General features: G+C 35.7%; 1 protein-coding gene across 9 annotated transcripts in view; it reads left to right on the forward strand.

The window, feature by feature from the left end:
• TENM3 (teneurin transmembrane protein 3) overlaps window positions 1-18,516 on the forward strand; it is a 1,315,365-nt gene that overhangs the window by 40,930 nt on the left and 1,255,919 nt on the right. For all 9 annotated transcript variants that reach the window (XM_039550639.1, XM_039550640.1, XM_039550642.1 and 6 more), the window contains exon 2: window positions 11,189-11,305. The gene's annotated coding sequence lies outside the window, so the exon portion shown is untranslated. The remainder of the gene's footprint in view (window positions 1-11,188; window positions 11,306-18,516) is intronic.

An 18,516-nucleotide genomic window follows, 5' to 3' on the forward strand; every position in this document is an offset into this window, starting at 1 on the left:
AAAGAGGTGATATCAATGGAGAAATATAACAAGAATTAGAGGAAAATCTGTTAGATTATTATTGGTGTATTCTTTGGAGGAGAATAGTAAAATCAGTGGCAAACAGTCCACATAAGCTCATGTTGAGAATGATAAAGTGTGATTGAATGAATCAGTGCTGTATTTTAAGTAGAACTGGGACAAAGGATTTTACATTCAGGAAGCTAGACCTACTTATTTATATGTTACTCAAGTGGTGGAAAGCTGCTAACTCAGTTGCTTTCTGTCTTCCCCTCTAATCTTACTATTCTTTTTAAATCTAAAGAAAATAGCTAGATTTCCTTCTCAAAAAACTGAACTAGTATTCAACCATTCTACCTTGTTATAATGTACTCATCCATAAAATGTCACATTTTTGAATTAAGCTCTGTAAAACATCAGCTGACTTTGACTTGACCTGATTACATTCTAAGCTGAACAATGTGTAGGGGAAATCCCCTTTAGCTGTGTAACTTAAATCCATCAAGGGAATGGCCCTCATCAGGTTCTTACAGTCATTCTTGAGGATGGAAAGAAGAGGAGCAGATCTGTCCTTGTACTCTTATTAAAAATGTATGAATATAAATCTGGTAGGAACTGGAAACTGAACATGGAATCACTCTTCTCTTTCCAGGCTGAGATCTACAACAGGTGCAGGGGTATGTTAAGGCTTCTACAGAAGGAGGTTATTCTTTTATCCTGTTTTATCCTTTTATCCTGTTCTCGTTCTTAAAAAAAACCCAAAAAACAACAGAATGTTTTCATGAGTTGGATTTAGAAACTAACCACTGCTGCCAAAAAGAAGTTGAGAATAGGCATTTTGCGAGATTTCCTGGGACTACTTTCTTCAAAAAAAATCAAATTTTCTTTAAATTCCCAACTTTAGTGTAGAAATAAAATTACATCAAAGTTTAGGAGAACCTAGAAGAAAACAGTAGATATTCTGAATTATCATATAATCAATATAATGCACATTACATTTATTAAAATTACAAGTGTAGAAATGGCCATTTACTTCATAATAAGCTTATGCTGATATAGAAAGACTGGAAAATGCAGAAAAATCAGTAAGGGGGTGCTGGAGATAGAGGAGACAAGTGACCAAGACCTGTGTTGGGTAAAGTAGTTTGGGAAAACATGAATACAGACAGAAACTCTGTGGAAACCTCAAGTTTTTTATGAAAGGTTATTTCCTGGCAGTATTGCAAAATTGACTTAAGCTTTTTCCTGTATGTACACTAGCTCTGCTATGTGATATTTGCTCTTTCATTTGGATTTTTTCCAAATGCAATGTATGAATCCCAATAGTTTGCTCAGAATTAGTATTTTGGCTATTTTTGTTCTGAACAGTGGTCTCCAATTTATTCTTGTTTGTCTCTCTTTCTGCTTCCTGAATTAAAACAGATCTAGTACCTATTAAAACCCACAAAATAAATCAAACACTTTTCAGCGCTGATTTTTTTAAATCTTATTAGAATAACTTCTAGTTACTTTTTTTAACTACCTAAATATTTTTCTAAACTCATTAATTGTTCAGATGTTAAATTGTATTTGTTTTGGTGCAAGACTTCCCCTGTATTTAAATAGTATGATCAGAATATGCCAATAAAAGAACAGCAGAGGAAAATGTACACTGAGATCTAGCCACGCTGTCCAGAGGCACCTATTTTAAGAGTCCTAAACTTAAATGTCTTTTAAAGGTACTCTCTCTCCCTTTCGTGATATAGGAAATTTAGATGCTCAATTTATACTCATGCATAGATTACCAGTGGTGTTAATACATAGTATATAATGTAAATAATTTCTGCCTTATTTCTGTTTAACCACTTGTTTAGAAGTTTCAGGCCTAACTTCAGTTTTTTATGCACTCTCTTTTTGTTGTATATAAGATTTTTTTTATTATTATTGTCTTAATTTCCTTTCTGTATGGATGCAGTTCATCAGTGAAATAATTAACCCAATTTTTTTTGCCAACACTTAGTTTTCATACCTGCTGGACTTCACTTCTTGTGACAGCAGTTGTCATTGTTAGACTCTAAACCCTGGTTTTGTTGTGTGGTGTGTGTATGTGTGTGTGTATATATATGTATCCCCCGCAAAGGTTACACCTGCCATTTATGAGAAAGTGTTCATAAAAAACTACATGACTTTAGCACATTATCCTTACAAATGCCTTATTTACCGTATGTCTGTGCATGCCAGAACTTCATCCTCACTAAAATGCTGTTGCATAGGTAACAATAGCTCTTTACTAGAAAATGTAATTTTTACATAGTTTGAATTTTGCCTAACCAGACCTTTCATTGCCAATTGCACTTAAATCAGTATTATTCTTTTATAAAGCCAACATGTGTCCAAGTTTTATTACTAAGTTTTACCTAGGGATATGCTGTCACTCAGGATGAGCTAGCTATCTATGAGGTATAGCTAAGCTGAGTTCAGAGGGACAGGAGAAAATCCTGCTGTATGTCTTTTCTGATGAACCACTGAAAGCAAGCAGATTTAGAACTTAAGTTCTCCAAGACTCTTCTTTCCTTTCAATGCAAAAAAGTAGAGTTCTGATCATTTAGATACCACAGATTGTAGAATCTTTCTGAGTTCTATTTAAACTAAGGTGTTTGTATTAACACTTGAACATTAAGGAAAATATTAAATCATAGACTATTTCAGGTTTAAAGGGACCCATAAAGATCATTGAGGCCAACTCCCCATCTTGAGCTAACTAATGATCTAAAAATTGCCAGTACTGGATATTCTGCCAGGTAGCTTTATATGCAACTGCCACTGTCTCTATCACTGTTCTCATTTCTTCTTATCTTGGATGCCATCCTCCCCATATTGGATAGGGAGTTGGACTGGATCCAAATGATCTGATTATGTAATTTTTTTGTAATCCCTATTTTTGGTTACTTATTTATTCTTCAATCTCTTCAACACCATTCTAAATACTTAGAAGCCCAAGCCGGGTCTAACTTGGAAAAAATCAGCCAGCAAGCAACCATACACCCTGAAATTTCTGTTCTTTTGTCTGAAGGGAGACTTTGTGGATCTTGTTTTGTAACTTCAAAATGGGTATATTCAACTGATGGAAAAATGTAATTACTGTCCTTAAGATAATTTATCACCAAACTACATTTGTGACATCAGCCATTATGAGGTCTAATGCATGTAATTGGCAAATGTGTTTGCATCGCATACTTTATTCTAATTGACATCTACCATATTGCTGCTGACAGCCTTTCAGCCCAGATGAATGCTTTTTGCCAAGAGCTAATACTGCTTTGCTGAGGTAGGCATACATGGACACATTGTATTGAAGATACAGAGTAAAAATTTACTATAGTTTTTTTACTGCTCAGGTGTCTAGTCACAAATTCTGAATAGTGAGGCTTTGACGTGCATCAAGTAGATTCATGACAGTTTGACAATGTCACTTTTGAGGGTTTGTACAGTACACCAAAAGAAGACCATTGAAATACTGAAAGGTTACTGTGTGCTTTGAAGCACTGAATATAATTCATGCAAGGCAAAACTTTATTAATTGAATCACTGAAGAAAAATATTTTACTTAAGAAACTATTAGACATTTTCTTTCTTGTAATAAGATTACACTTTGTCATCAGTACTCATGCAAGAGGATAATGAAAGTTAATTTTATGAGTTAGTGAAGGCCATAAGAGACTTTCTAAAGTCATTAAATAGTCAACATACCTACTACAGTGACATCCTGTCAAATCATAAAGAGTAACCTGTCACTCTTGCTGAACTAAATCATGATGTACTGTTGCATGTGGGCAAAGGTCTTCGGTAATAAAATAACTGTAGTGTTAGTGAGATCAGGATGCTTATATTTGGTGTCTTGGCTATAATTAATTCACCCAAAAATCTTTAGAGGAAAAGAAAAGTTAGTGAAGCACAGTATTTCTGGATTAAAGTAGTTGTTCAGATAAAAGTATATTGAAAGTGTGAATTACATTAAATTGACACAATATAGTAAACATTAAAACATGAAAGCTGCACATTAAGCCAGGTTTTATAGACGTTTGGATCGAAAAAAATAAGTCTTCTGTTACCATCAGTTGCAGTACTCCTTTTTTCCTATATATTAAAGCATATTTTTCTCCTTCTGCCAGAGTTCCTTGAAATTTCTTGGTATACATGATAAAAATCAGTCTAAATTGTAAATTTAGATTAAAGCAAAGTCTTACTTCATAATTTGAAGGTGCTATTAGTTTAAAGTGTATTTTAAATTGCTTTTCACCATGTTGTTTGCAATTTGCAATAATCAAGAACTTCGAAAAAATAAAATTTTGTTTCATTTTAATACACCTTTTAGATTCAGTAGCTAAAAGCCAGCTGAGAGCACTGTACTTGAAATATGTTGTCCATAGTAGATGGAGTATTCTGGATTCATTCAGTCACCTGGATTTTATTAAAACTCTACAAGGGAAAGAAATGGCTAGAAACTTTCCTCCTGATTTTCATAAAAGGCTTAATTTAGAGAAACGTATTTAGTTCTAAAAAGCTCTATGAGTCTACAAGTAAGGATTGTTCATATTTTTGTGGGTGTTGGGTAGCAAGCCTTTTTCACAAGTTCTCATATCATGCTTATAATAAGATATTGATTAAATTGCTATTGCTTTAACTCTCAGGCATCATTAACTGCATCATAAAATCATAGAATCATTAAGGTTGGAAAAGCGCCCTAAGGCCATGAACTCTTTATGGCGTCATCTTGACTTACATATACATGTCTCTTACAACATACATATTGTTTAAAAGCCATTCTGTATATTTTTATACTATCCATGTGTGAGGTATGTGGGCTTCCAGAGACCACTTATAACATAGGAAGAATTCAGAAAGTGTGATGTTTAGCTGTGCAGCAGTAAAGACATATGATTAGATTCTTCATAAAAAAAAAATTTGGTATTTTCAAGCCGCAAGCATACGTTCCACCTTAAGATGACAATTTTTTTCAGGTTCATGCTTCTTCACAGCATTTTCTCTTAGATCTTATTGGAAGTGAGCTTCATATTTTTACCATAGTCATTGAACATATTTTTCCTAGAGATGCCATGTTTTTTATAACATACACCATACAAAAAAGCTGTTAGGAAATGAAATCATATCTTTCATATTTTAAAAGGCAAAAAATGATAGCAACAATAAATACGATTTTGTAAAACTCTGAAAATATGTTACACTGTAAATGATACATCTGTAGCCAAATGAAATGTGTCTGAAGGTTGCCTTAATTATCTGCATGGAAAACAATTTTGAAAAGTTGTAAAAAATCACCAAAGTAGGTATTTCTAAGAAAACTAAGCAAATTTAATTTTTTTTTAGCATTTTGCTAGAATAAACAGCAACTCTTCTCAAATTTGAAATGACACATTTTCTCAAATTTGACGTCTGCTTTTTGCACAATGGGATCCATAAGCTGTGTGTGTCCATTCCAGATAGCAATATCTATTTCCAAAGGAATTTAGCTTTCCATCTGTTTTAAATATATAACAGGCATATTATATAGTTTATTTTTAAATGTCTTTCAGATTTTCAAAAACTCTCTAAATAAACACTTGCTGTAATTTTAGGTTTTATCAGAGTTGTTTTTAGGACACAAAGGGTATCCAGAGGCCATCTAGTCCAACATCCTACTCAAAACAGGTGCAAGGACATCAGGGTGGCTAAGGCTATGTTGAGCCTTGAACAGTCCCTGGATGGCTTCCACCACCTGTCTGGGCAACTTGTTGCTGCTTTTAACCACCATCATGGTAATTCTACACACCACCCACCTCCCTGAATAGCTGATAGAAATTTCTCATGTTTCCATTTGTGTTTATTACTTCTGTCCTATCACAGTGCACCTCTGAAGACAGTCTGGAGGCATCTTCTCTTGTCTTCCAGTGAAATTGTTTTACACAGTGAAAAGGTCACCCCTTAGCTTTCTCATGTCCATGCCGAACAGGCCCAGTTCTCTCACCCTCTCTTTGTACACCATGCTTTCTAGTACCCTGAGTATCTTGTCGGCTTTTTGCTGGAGTCACTCAGTATGTTGATATCCTTCACGTGTTAGGTAGCCCAAAATTGGGCGCAGTGCTCCAGATACGTCTTACAAGTGCCAAGCAGAGAGAAAGGATCGCTGTTCTGAATATGCGTTGCCTACAAGTTTTAATAATGGTAGGATGCACTCAGCCTACTCTTTATGGGGACACCTGCTGGTTGATATTCAACTTGTCCACCAGAACCTCCAGACCCTTCTTTGCACTGCTGCTTGCCAGAGGGTTGTCCCCTCAGCCTCCCTCTCGCCTTGCTGCATGAGGTGTTTCCATTCCAGGTGCAAGGCCTTGTACATGCTCTTGTTGAGAGAGCTTCTGGTCAGCCCATTTCTCTGGCCTGTTCAGGTTCCACTAGCTAGTCCTGCCGTCCAGTGTATTGACTGCCTCCTCCAATTCAGCACCATCCTCAGGCTTGCTGAGAGTGCTCTCTGTCATCCGGGTTGTTAATGAAGACACTGAACTACTGCCCACCAGCTGGACTTCGCACTGCTCATCACAGTTGTCAGAGTTTTGGCAGTCAAACTAATTTTCTGTTCACTTTAGAATCCACTTGTCCAGCTTGTTTCTCATGAGTTTTGTGATAAGGAGACAATTGGAGGCTGTGCCAAAGGCCTGGCTAAAATGAAGATGCACAGCACAGTGCACAGCTGCCTGCCACAGCTGCCGATCAGCTCACCACAGAGGGCACTGAGGTTGGTCAGGCATGATCTGCTCAGGCAAGAAATGGTTTCTACAACTACCCGCTCCACAACTTTTCCGGGGACACAGTTAAGGCTGACCAGCCTGCAGTTCCTTGGATCTTGCTTTTTACTTGTTGTAAAGAGGAGCATGACAGCAACTGCCTTCAAGTCATCAGAAACATTTCAAAAAGGACAGGCAGCAGTCTCACAGAGACACCTGCCAGCTCCATGAACACCTCTGGGGATGCCGTGCACCAGGGCCATGAACTTACATAAGTCTAAGTGGGTTAGGTAAGTGATCCACACCTCTTTCCTCTCCTGCAGGTGCTGCTTTATGTCCAGAGAATCTCTTAAGAAGCTCAGGGACCCTGGAGGCTTGAGGAGAAGCCTTACCAGTGGAAAAAAGGCATGGAGTACCTCCGCTCTTGGCCTATGGTTTGTCTCTAGAGCTGCTGTCCCGCAGGGCAGTGGCAGTAACCTCCCAGTGCTGGCTCCCTGCCCCTGGTGTGCAGCCGCTCCCAGCCCCCATGGACGTGCTCCAGCCACTGCTCCCTGCGGCCTCACCCTCCCGCGCCTGCTGCGGGTCCACAGCTACTCCCGGCAAAGGCAGAGCCAATATCCCTCATCCTGCCCTGCCCTGCCCCGTCCCGTCCCTACCTCACCGCACCTCCCTTTCTCACTGCAAGGCTTTTAGGAGATGGTGAAGTTTTCTAGGCAGGTTGTGTTTTGTCACGGGAAAGGAAATAATCGTATTCAAAAAACTCCAGACTTGGAAAGGGAAAAGAGTGTATGAGGGTGTGTTTGGTGTCGGTATTTTTTAAATTTTATTCTTTAGGTTTTACTCATTTTTTTGATTTATTTATCTATGAGCTTTGTGAGTGATGTTGAGTAGAAGCCCAGGCACGTGCTGCTGGAAGATAAGAAAAATAAGGCAAGAAAGGAGACTGGAATGAATAGATAATATTCTGACACATTTGATAGATATTCCTTATCTGAGATGCTATTATCATGGAAGTAGTAGAATTACAGGGCTGAACTGCTTTTCTTAGGGTCATTTTATATGTTAAGGGTGGGATATTACAGAGCAGAGAAGCCAGAGAAAGTCTTATGAAAAAAATTAATCTAGTACTTAAAATGAGATACAGATGTTAACATAGCCTTCTCGCCAGGGATAGCTGAGATTTCTCATGCTTTCACATGCCAAAGGGACAGCTATCCCAAGGCCTAGTTTAAGCAGCACATTTGGTTTAGACTTATTGTCCTGTTTTACACTTTTCTTAGACAGTGGACTATGTTTTTTGCTGATAATCCAGTAGAAGTATACAATGCCCACTAAGGCTTGTGGAAAGTTGTAGTTCCTAATTTCCAGCCTAATATTAAAGAAAGCAAATTAAGCTTATAGATCAGAGAGGATGAAGTGTTGAGAAGGAGGAAGAAGGGCGTAACTGATCTGGAGTAGCAGAGAAGCTGAAAAATATGGGCAACAAAGGCACATAAAATCATTTGTTGTAGTGAACATGTAGTTCATTAATTTATTCAAGAGGAACAGCATCCTTCCCCAGTTTCTGTAACAGGGTAAAGGAACACCAGACAATGTGACACTTACTATTAAGTTCAGCTTGTTAGGAGAATCAGCTGAGGAATGGGCCATGTTATGAAGGTCTTCATGCACACGTGTACACGTCTGGTTAACTGAGACCTCCCTGTATTATCTTTCTTGTGAGCTGGCACAGGTGGACCTGGGCAAATGAGACACTTGTTCTGAGTGGTCTTAGATTCATCTGGTTTTGTCTCCTGTGTTCTTTCTTATAATTAAAATACTTCCTGTAATCTAATGAATATATTTCTCTATTTAAAGAGCTTCACCCAGCAGTGTAATATAGATGTCCCAAAACAGAAACATCCATTTTGAAAATCAGTTGTATTTAAAAACATAACAGACTTCATTTTCATTTTTAAACATACTCAAAAATTTGGAAAATCCCTTCTGTGCATGAAAATTAGTGCAAGCTAAACAGCTAAAGATGTTTTTTAAAGGAAATCTCCACTGAAAGATCAGAGGAGCTGGTGGGACAAATCTACATACAATTATATAAAACATTAAAAATTAAACATGAACAGTTAATTAACTATCTCATATTTGTTAGCCTCTTTGTGTGAGGTCAGAAGTGTCTTTTCCAACCTAGTTGATTCTGTATAGAAAGCTGTGGAAGATTCAGGGGTCAGTATTGGAATCTAGGATGGGTGATGTTAGAATCCAGTAATTGTAGTAAATATAACAGATTAATCACACAAAAATTATGAACTTCTCTTATGAAACTAAATACAGATAATCTAACTGTGAGGTTAAGCTCAACTAGAAACAAAGAAATATCTTTTATTTGCATCTTCGGTGAAAAGACTCTCTGATTTATAGCAACAAAAGATGTGCATGAAGGAATAAACAAATCTTTACATGGTATATAGTAACATCATATTTGAGAACTTAAGGATGGTGAAATTTCAAAAGCTCAGAAAAGGGCTGACAGTAAGACCTGAAGAAATATCCAAAGAATTGTACATAGTTGTCTTACCTGAATTTCCCTGAGGGACCTGAAATTATCAAACTGTTCTTTATACACATCTGCAAGAGATACTGAGATTGAGCAGCTCGCATAGATTTCTGAGGAATAAGTCATTCCTATTCCATCTCTTTAAAAACTGCAGCAAGCCTTAAGGGTTAGAAGATATATGACTTTAATTTTGTAAACTGCTGTTTTCATAATTATGCATGGCATTCTTTTAAGCAAGCTAGGGAACTGTGGTCTAGATAAGATTAGACTAAAAGTGTATTCAAGTTTTTTGGGTTAAAAAGATGTGATATTTATTTGCAGTCACTCCTTTCCACAGTAACAGTTGGGGGGAGGAGTGTAATTCTGTAAAAGTCTGTACTGGGTGTAATATTATTCTATGGCATTGTTGGTAGTTTTGGAAATGGAGTAGGTGCTAATCTTGCCCCTGTCCCTTAGAATACAGGACTCAGGCTTAAAATAATCACAATAAATTGTACAAATACTAGAAAATAATAGACATACAATTTTGGTGAGAGCAAGCACAAGCACTCACTAAGTAGGAATAATTAACAGCATAAATGCAAGATGGGGAATTCCCTGTAATACTTCAGGTAAGAATGGGGACAGCATATTTACTCTTACATGTGTAGTTGGTTCCATATTTTTTGCTTTCTTACACAAGTGTTTTCCTTCTTTTCAGCAGTAGGAGATCTCAAGAAGTGCTAGAATGCCTGGCAGACATCTTTTGACACATCTGAAAACACATCATGCCTCTATCACCCTTTATGAATTTGAGGCATGACATACTAATTTCTGTTTACTGGGTTGATAGTCTGTGGCAAAGGCACAGGGGATAGAAACTGCTGAAACAAGATCCACTTGATCTCCACAGATCTTTAGGAGCATAATGTGTAAGCATCCAGTGAAACAACTTGGAGGCTCAAGTTGTCTAAGTTTCTAAAAGGACTAATAAAATGTACCTGGTTATTGATTGTTCATTAAATTAAATTAAATATTAAAGGCATCAGAAGAAGACTTTGAACCAAATTTATTGAACCTAAGAAATGGGAAGAATGAGGGTAGCAGTATATAAAATTGTTGAGAAAGGAGATCAGCATAAACTGATTTAGATAAGACAAGAAGTAGCAGGGATTAATTTGCAGCAGTAAGATATAAAGTAAGAATGGTTATCTCCTGGGGCAAATTTTTTTTATGTGGAGTGTGGTCCAGCTTTGACTGCAGCTATTTAAAGGGAATAGTACTGGCCCTTGTCAGTACTGGTTTAGATGTGAAGATAATCTGAACCCTGCCCCCTTTATGAAATACCTAGACAGGCCATCTTTATACCTTATTCCTAACTTTTCTACTTTCTGTAGAATTCTGCCAAGTATGTAAATAAGATCTGAAAGAAGAGAAGCTTCTTCTTCTGTTTCTACTGAAAGACAAAAATGATGAATTAACTGTACTGTTAAAATAAACATGTCTGTTTACTTCATATATTCTGTATACTCCAGTTGTTCTACATGCTGAATGGAAACACAGTTGTGCTGTTTTGGACGGCTGGACAAGTTCCCTCTGTGGTCATTATGTTTCTTCTCTCAGGCTACCAGATGGCTGTTTAGGTGTAATGATAACATCTGTTTGATTCTACTTGGCAGTCTTGAGATTGAAGAACTCTGGAATCACTTGGGTACTACAGAATTAAATGAAGACAAATCTGGAACTTTTGTCTTCTATAATGCCATATTGATGAATAATTGTATGGACTTTGCCATAAATTATTGTTCAACATATTCTCATTTTTTAATTTCTAATCATTTGGTTTATGTTATTTTCTGTATTTAGTTGTACTGACTCTGTACTGGTTATTTCCTAGGTGTATCTATAGAAAGATAGAAAATTGATCACAGGAACAGAACACACTCTGGATTTTCTTCTGATGCACATACTACACTGATTGAAGTATTGAATCCTTTTGCAACACCGCCTTCCTGTAAGTAGGCTCAATCAGTGGGAAATATATTACAAAATTTTTTGGGTTTCTGTGTAATTCAGTACTCTACAAGGAAAATGGCTAATTTAGTATTCTACCAGAGAAAAACAGTTACACGTATTTATATGCACACGTAAGAAAGAACAATGCGAAGGCTTAAAGCTTGTTCTGATGTTCCTCCACTGCCTTTTCTGAAATTCAGACTGAGAAAGGAAAATCATGAGTCACAGGCATTATTAGCCACTTTTTGGAAGTGGTAACTCTGTATACTATGGAGATGAAATAACGAATTTGTAAGGCAAGAAAAGCAAGAAATAGAATTGTAACATGAAGGGATTATACGGGTATCTGTATTTGTTCTTATCAACTTCTCTCTGTGCCACTAAGATAACAACTAATCATAGTCTCTTCCAGCTAGAGAGGCACAATATGAGCACTAACAGACAGCATAAATATTGTCCATGGCTGCCCTTGGCTATGTGCCTCACAGTTAATGTCAAGGGACACAGACAGATAGTTCTGAGATGGTCAGAGTGACAGTCTAAGGATATGTTGTGATTAGTAAATACTGAACAGTTCTTAAATTGGATTTTATCACTACTACAAGCGAGATATAAATCTCTTTATTGTTATGGGAATGAATGGAGATGTTGAGACATTTTGAATTCATGAAGTATCCAAGTTTATAAATTAAGGCCTTATATTGGCAACAGATATTTGATTGACATACTAGTTTTCTGGATTCAGAGTTATAAGTTCTGCATACAAAGTAACAACATGGAATTACTGTGATTTATTAATGTAAAAAAATTTTTTTAAACAATTTTGTATTGGCTTATTTGATAGGCTGTCATTTTATATGGTTGTAATCTGTAGATATGTGAATTCTCCTAGATGGTAAAAACACATGGTGTTGATTAGGGGATACTCTATCTATATTCTTTAGAAGTTTGGCTCTTTAAAACTCAGATGTTTATGTTGACTGGAATATTCAGTGCAAAGGAATTAAAATATGGGTCCAAAATTATGAAATAAAATTTTTTATTTTATTGAGCATTTATCTTGCCATTGTCAAACATATCAGTGTCATTTATGCACTTTATTTCCTGTCATATCATAACTGAAGCAGCTTTTAAATGTTTAGTAGTATTGCATTGTTGTTTTGTTTGATTTTGCACTTAAAGTTGACTTTTTTTGCAGGGATCTAGGGAATGTAGATTGCCATCTGTTGCTTAAATCTCTGTACATCTCTACTGCATTGAATGGATAGCCTTTTTAGCCTGGTTTCATGATCTGGAAATAGGAAGTGATGCTTTGAGATAAGGCAGTGTAAGGTTACCTCAGTGCTCATTTGTTTATCTGCACTCATTGCATTTGAACCCTCTGTAAGGAGTGGCATCTGAAAAGAGGGAAAGGTCTCGCTAAGATGTTTCTAAAACTTGTATGGTAAAGAATGGCTGAGCAGGGGGGAGGGAGTTGCATACTGACTGACTGTCTCTAGGGTCAGCTTAAACTATATTAGATGGGGGAGTAAAAAATTGCAGTTCTCTGTTATGGGTGAAACTTCAGCCAGAGCTCAACACTTTCTTACATGCTAAAAACATTCAACTGTCAGCTGTGGATTTGTCAGAAGCAATGTATCATAAGTTTTATCATACTGCATGAAAATTCTTGCTTCTAATGGCCACCATGAGCAGTTTGTAAACCTTTTCAACCTGGGTATTCAAACCCCAGTGTCCCCAGAGGAACGCTGATATATCTGTAAACACAGGGAGATGCAGCTGGGGAAACTGAAATGCCTGGGTGCAGTCAAATGAAGTGCTTGCCTCTTCTTCTCAGCTTTCTGTTTGGTGTTTTAGGTATGTTTGTAATAACTTCAGTGTGCTTTTAATGGCAGAGTTGTTTTTCAGTGCTAAGCATTTGTGTAAAAAATAATTGAAGTTCATACAATAAACCATAGTTCAATTTACTTGAACATGTAAGTTGGCTCATTTATGAGTCCCTCTTGCATGACCAGTACAGCAATATTCCACATGATAATTTAGGAAGTATACAGTAATTGACATATAATAATATTGGAACAGATTGTCCAATACATTTATTTCTTGGACAAAAACTGATCTATTTTAATTTGTCGAATTCTATGCTGCTTTCTCATGGAAGTGAAAGTATATTTATTAAAACAGCAATGACTGTGAAACCTAGTGTGGTAAAATTTGATAATTTCTTTTGTCAAAGAAGCAGATCATGAGTTAACTCGAGAGTAATTGTTAAATTTAAAGTGCAAGGTAGTGGGAACACAAAAAAGGCTTTATGATGAGTTTTTGTCAATCTGTATAATTTTTCAGTTAAGCAGTCATAAATCAAGGAATATTGTATTTTTTGAGGCTCATTAAAGAGACATTATACATTAGAATAGTGAGGCAGTCAGCATAATGAAATGATGAATGCCTATAACTATCTGTATGTAAATGATGTGAGACAGATTTGCTGGTGCTACAGAGGAGAATAGCAATCTCTTTGACAGTTCCCTGTAGGTGCTACTTCTGGATACAACTGACAGATGTTGAATGTAAACCTCTTCAACAGCAAGCACTTATTAGCACTCAGTGGGGAAAAAATGGCAATATAGAATAAGACAAATAGCAGATAATGCCATTTAAATAACTTTGTTCTTACGAAGGTTTATTGCCAATAAGTTAAAATCTGGAAGGTTGGGTTTTTGTTTGGTTTTTATTGACAAAGCCTAGGTAGGTAAGAGAACATTTTGGAATTTAGGAAATTGTAATTTGAAACATTTAAGAAAATTCACTCAGTATTATAACTTGATGGAAAATCTATGTATGTGCCCTTTCATCCACACACTTCTTTTGAAATGTTATTTGGGAAATATTTGTTGAATCATTATGTGATAAATGTCAGTACTGTGTGTGTTTGCTGAATTTATCAAATTAGTTTAATTGTTGTTTCCTTTCTTTTTCTCCTCCCATGATAGAATAGAAAACTGTAGTCTTTCAGATTTGTCATTTTAATAGAAAAAGACCAGAAGTAGTTAATGAAACCTGGTTAGCAATAGCAAATATTTTTAGGACATCTTTTGATTTTATTTCTAGGCTATTTCTCTCAGTCCTAGCCTGAGATGCTACTCCTAGAAGTATAAAATATTAATCTGTGTGAGATTCACAATAATACAGCTCTTCAACAGAAAACAGCATTAAAGTAGTTCAGGAAACTATCAGAACCACTTGATTTATTTCTAATCCTACTTTGTAATAGATTAGGTTAGGGATTTGTATTTCTTTAAAATATGAATCTAGGCACATGAATTGATTTTTCAAATTGTCAAAGCTTACTTTAAACCTTTTTATTTTTTGAGATAGCCTGTCCTTAATGAATTTTTTTTTCTAGCTGCTGGACAAGCTGCTGCTTCAAAGGGTAGAGATTAAGCCAACACTAAGGGTGATGCAATGTCTACGTGTTTAGATGGCCTTTTGTCTTTTAGTATTATGAAATCTCTGACACTGTGTCTGCTTTTTCTTTGTTATCTTTTGTCAACTGTTTAACACTACCTTGTGTTGCTTGCACTAAATCTTTTTGGAGTTTAGTGTTTCACTGCGCCACTGCAGATTTGTAATCCCCTTTCATGGTGTTAAATTATCAGCCACATATGCACTGTGTCTAACTTAGTGGACATATTTATTGTTCCCTGGCTACTGTGCTTGCTAATTTGTTTCTTTATTGCTTTGCCTTGAATTAGGGAATAACCGCCCTCTCTTTCCTCAATTCTTAAAGGAATAGCTAAAGTTTATTCCCTCATGCTTTTTGTTCTTGGTTCTCACTGTCACAAATTAAATCTAGATTATTTTCTTCATATAGATAGATCCTGGTGTATATTCATGTAGAACAGCTGAGGTTCAAGAATGTCAAATGTGAATATCATCTCAGTGGGGAGGGTAAATAAATACATTTTATGATAGAATTTGAGCAATGATCCATGACTGCAACAGACTTCTCATATAGCCAGACTTTGGAAGTAAGGAGGAGTTCATAAGTCTAGGAAATGTACCATGATCCTATTAACCTATGTTCATTAAATGATGAAGGGCCTAAAACAATTGCTGAATTTTATCTCCTTCTCTTTTCCAGACAGTAGAGTTGCAAACATTTATATTAGATAGAAGAGCTTTCTGTGCATTTCCTGGCTTAAGCTTTACTCCCTTTCCTTTGCTGCTGCTTCTGTTCTCAGCTGTGTAATAATCCCTCTTATGTTAGATGCCAGAAGCATTTCCTAACTGTCTTGACTATCTGGTTGAGCCAATCTCTGAAACATTTTGAAAAAGGTGAAAACATCTAACATGCACCTTTACATGACAGATAACAAAATTAGGCCATGTGCTATAGCTTAAAAAAAAAAAAAACAGACAAAACCCAGCAACATGTGTTCTATAGAAATCTCCTAAAATTATATGTTTGAACATTTTGTGCCCCAAAATATAAGAACCCAACCAGCATTTTTTCATTCAACCCTTTAGAGCATCCATGTTGCTAAACAAAGTAACTGAGGTCAGAGAATACTGCATCTGAAATTAAATTCTGTCTGTTCCTCTGAGGCTGGTTCTGTATGATCCAGTGTGTTCCTATACGATGCTGTGTAAATCACTAGAAATGTGTCTTTTCTGGTTTTTCTGATGACTGCACTTATTTGATGAGTCAAATAAGTTATTCACTGGTTTTAAGAATACACTTAATATCTATATATGATTATAGACTTTATATAAATATAGTGCCTAAATATATGCAAAGTATACAGAGTGTATATAGTCTTGTAAATATAGACTAAATATGCAGTGTATAAATTTATATTTAATATTTTTTTTTAGGAGAACAACTACAGGTCAATAATATACTGTAGAATGTAATTGCTTGCAGTAGTTTGAAAAAATTGCTTTGAAATGTCTCACCAAACTTTTTTAACTAATAAAAAAGCATACTGAAACATATGTTTCATTGTTTCATTATTTCTGCTTACAGTAAAAGAAATAATAAATTTAGTACAATGACATCTATGTAAACTGCTGAAGAATGATGCATTTTTCATTTAATATTGTGTCAAATCACTAAGGAAAATCCATACTAATGAAAACTAAATTGAAAATACATTTATATGTTATGTTGAGAGTTTTATTGCACTGTCATTGCATTTTAAAATCAATTTTCTTCTCAGTTCTACTTGAGTACTTGAATAATTTTTGACTAAGCTTAACATTAGATACTACTAGCATTATTTCTTTATATATCAGTTAAATCTCAGTGGTAATCTACAAATAGGAGTATAGTTTTAAATCTAATGCTTTTGTCAGTTATATTTAACTGAACTTATGACTTTACTAATTGCAAAAGAATTGAAATCACTTGGATATTGTTTCTCTTTTACTCAAAGAAAACCCTTTGCAGAATGTAATAAAGAAATGCTATGATGCTCATCCAACTATTTCAGCTATTTCTTTTTTAGAACTGAATAATACGTTTAAATTATATTGAATGTCAGTTGTATGAGCTTAGTTCTGCTGTGTAAGTGTGCCAGGGGAGAACAAAATTAAAATATAAACATGCAATATAATAATATTTCATTAATGCCTATTTCAAATAATCAAACAATTAAAACAGTTTTAATTTGCAATTGATTCTAGGGGCAGTATTTTTACACAAATAATATTTTGGGTTAATTGAACTTCTGTAAACAAGATGCTTGTTGATTTATCAAACAAAAGCCAAAAAAGTCTTATGAGCCCATTCCTTGAGGCTTGGGCTCTCCAACTTTCACAACAAACATTTGGAATTTCACTTGTAAGAGGGCATTCTGACTGGACCCAAAAGTCATTCTTCATGACTGATGTCAAAATAAAGAATTTTAGTGCTCATCTGGGAAAAGGAAAGCATATATTTAGGCAACCTGTTACATCAGATAACTTTTGTTTATTTGTTTCTATTAAATATTGCTGAAGTCCACAAATACAGAAAATACAAATCTCTATATGGGTAAGCTCACACATAATGTCTTTGTTGGCGGTTTAAAATCTAGCTTTTTGGGTTAGACTGAAAAAAATCACAAATACATATTCAGCGAAAGATCCCAGTCATGCAGTGCTATCCAGCTGAAGGGAGGCCTAAAATTTAAACCACAGAGTACCCTGAATTGGGAGGGACCCACAAGGATCATCTAGTCCAGCTTTAACTGAACGGCCCATACAGGGATGGAACCCACAACCTTGTCATTATCAGCACCATGCTCTAGTTTCCCTTGAATAGAAAACGGAAAACTGTTCTTCAGTCCTTCCAGCATAAAAGCATAGTTTCATGGTAACAATGGAAGGAGACTCATAATGATTGGTTGCTTCACTGGTGCTTTAAAAATTTGATAGCCCAGCAGCAGGAGCCACTGTATGTTATCATTGCCTCACATTTGTCAGTCTGTACTTTGTCTTTTTAACAGTGAGGACACAGTTTTAGAACTTCACTGCCAAGAGATGACAGTTAAGGCAAGACTGTGGAAAATATGCATATGGAAATGAGTGACAGTTTTATCTTAAGACTTTTCAAGATTTCAAGAATAGAGTGTCTATATAAGCGGTCTCAAAAGAGTCTTTTGTTTTTCTGTTTCGAGATGTAGAAGAATATTTAGCATAAAAATTAAGTAGAAAGACAAAGATTTACGACCGGTACTGAAAATGCTGTGCACTGAGCACATACTCTAGGTTTCCTCTTTAGCCATTGTAAAGTGTTTACATTCATAACTGAGACTGAAGGTGAAGAATTGTGGGGGAGAGCAGAACTAAAATTTTAACTAAATGCAAGAAAACAGTAGAAAAGAATAAACAATAGGGAGAGTACGATTTTGGACACCAGCGAAGAGGGTGAGATGAAAGGTTGCTGGAAACGGAGAAAGATAATGAGAACTTTCTTTCCCATCTTAATTTTAGACACTGCCGTAACCTGAGGCAAACTGTTTGACATTGCAAAGCAGAAGCAATTATCTGTTTTACTGAAGCGATTTTCACCTGAAAGGAATGGAAATTAGAAAATGAAAAGATGAAAAAACTAGCATAGGAGTGCTGTACTAGTGAGTCTGTATTTAAAGTCTAGTAAATCCAGATGAGATGCATCATTGGGTAGTAGCAAAGCAAATGTAAACATTAGTTCTCTAAAAATGT

This window comes from Corvus cornix, chromosome 4 (genome assembly GCF_000738735.6).
Source record: "Corvus cornix cornix isolate S_Up_H32 chromosome 4, ASM73873v5, whole genome shotgun sequence".
NCBI lineage: Eukaryota > Metazoa > Chordata > Aves > Passeriformes > Corvidae > Corvus > Corvus cornix.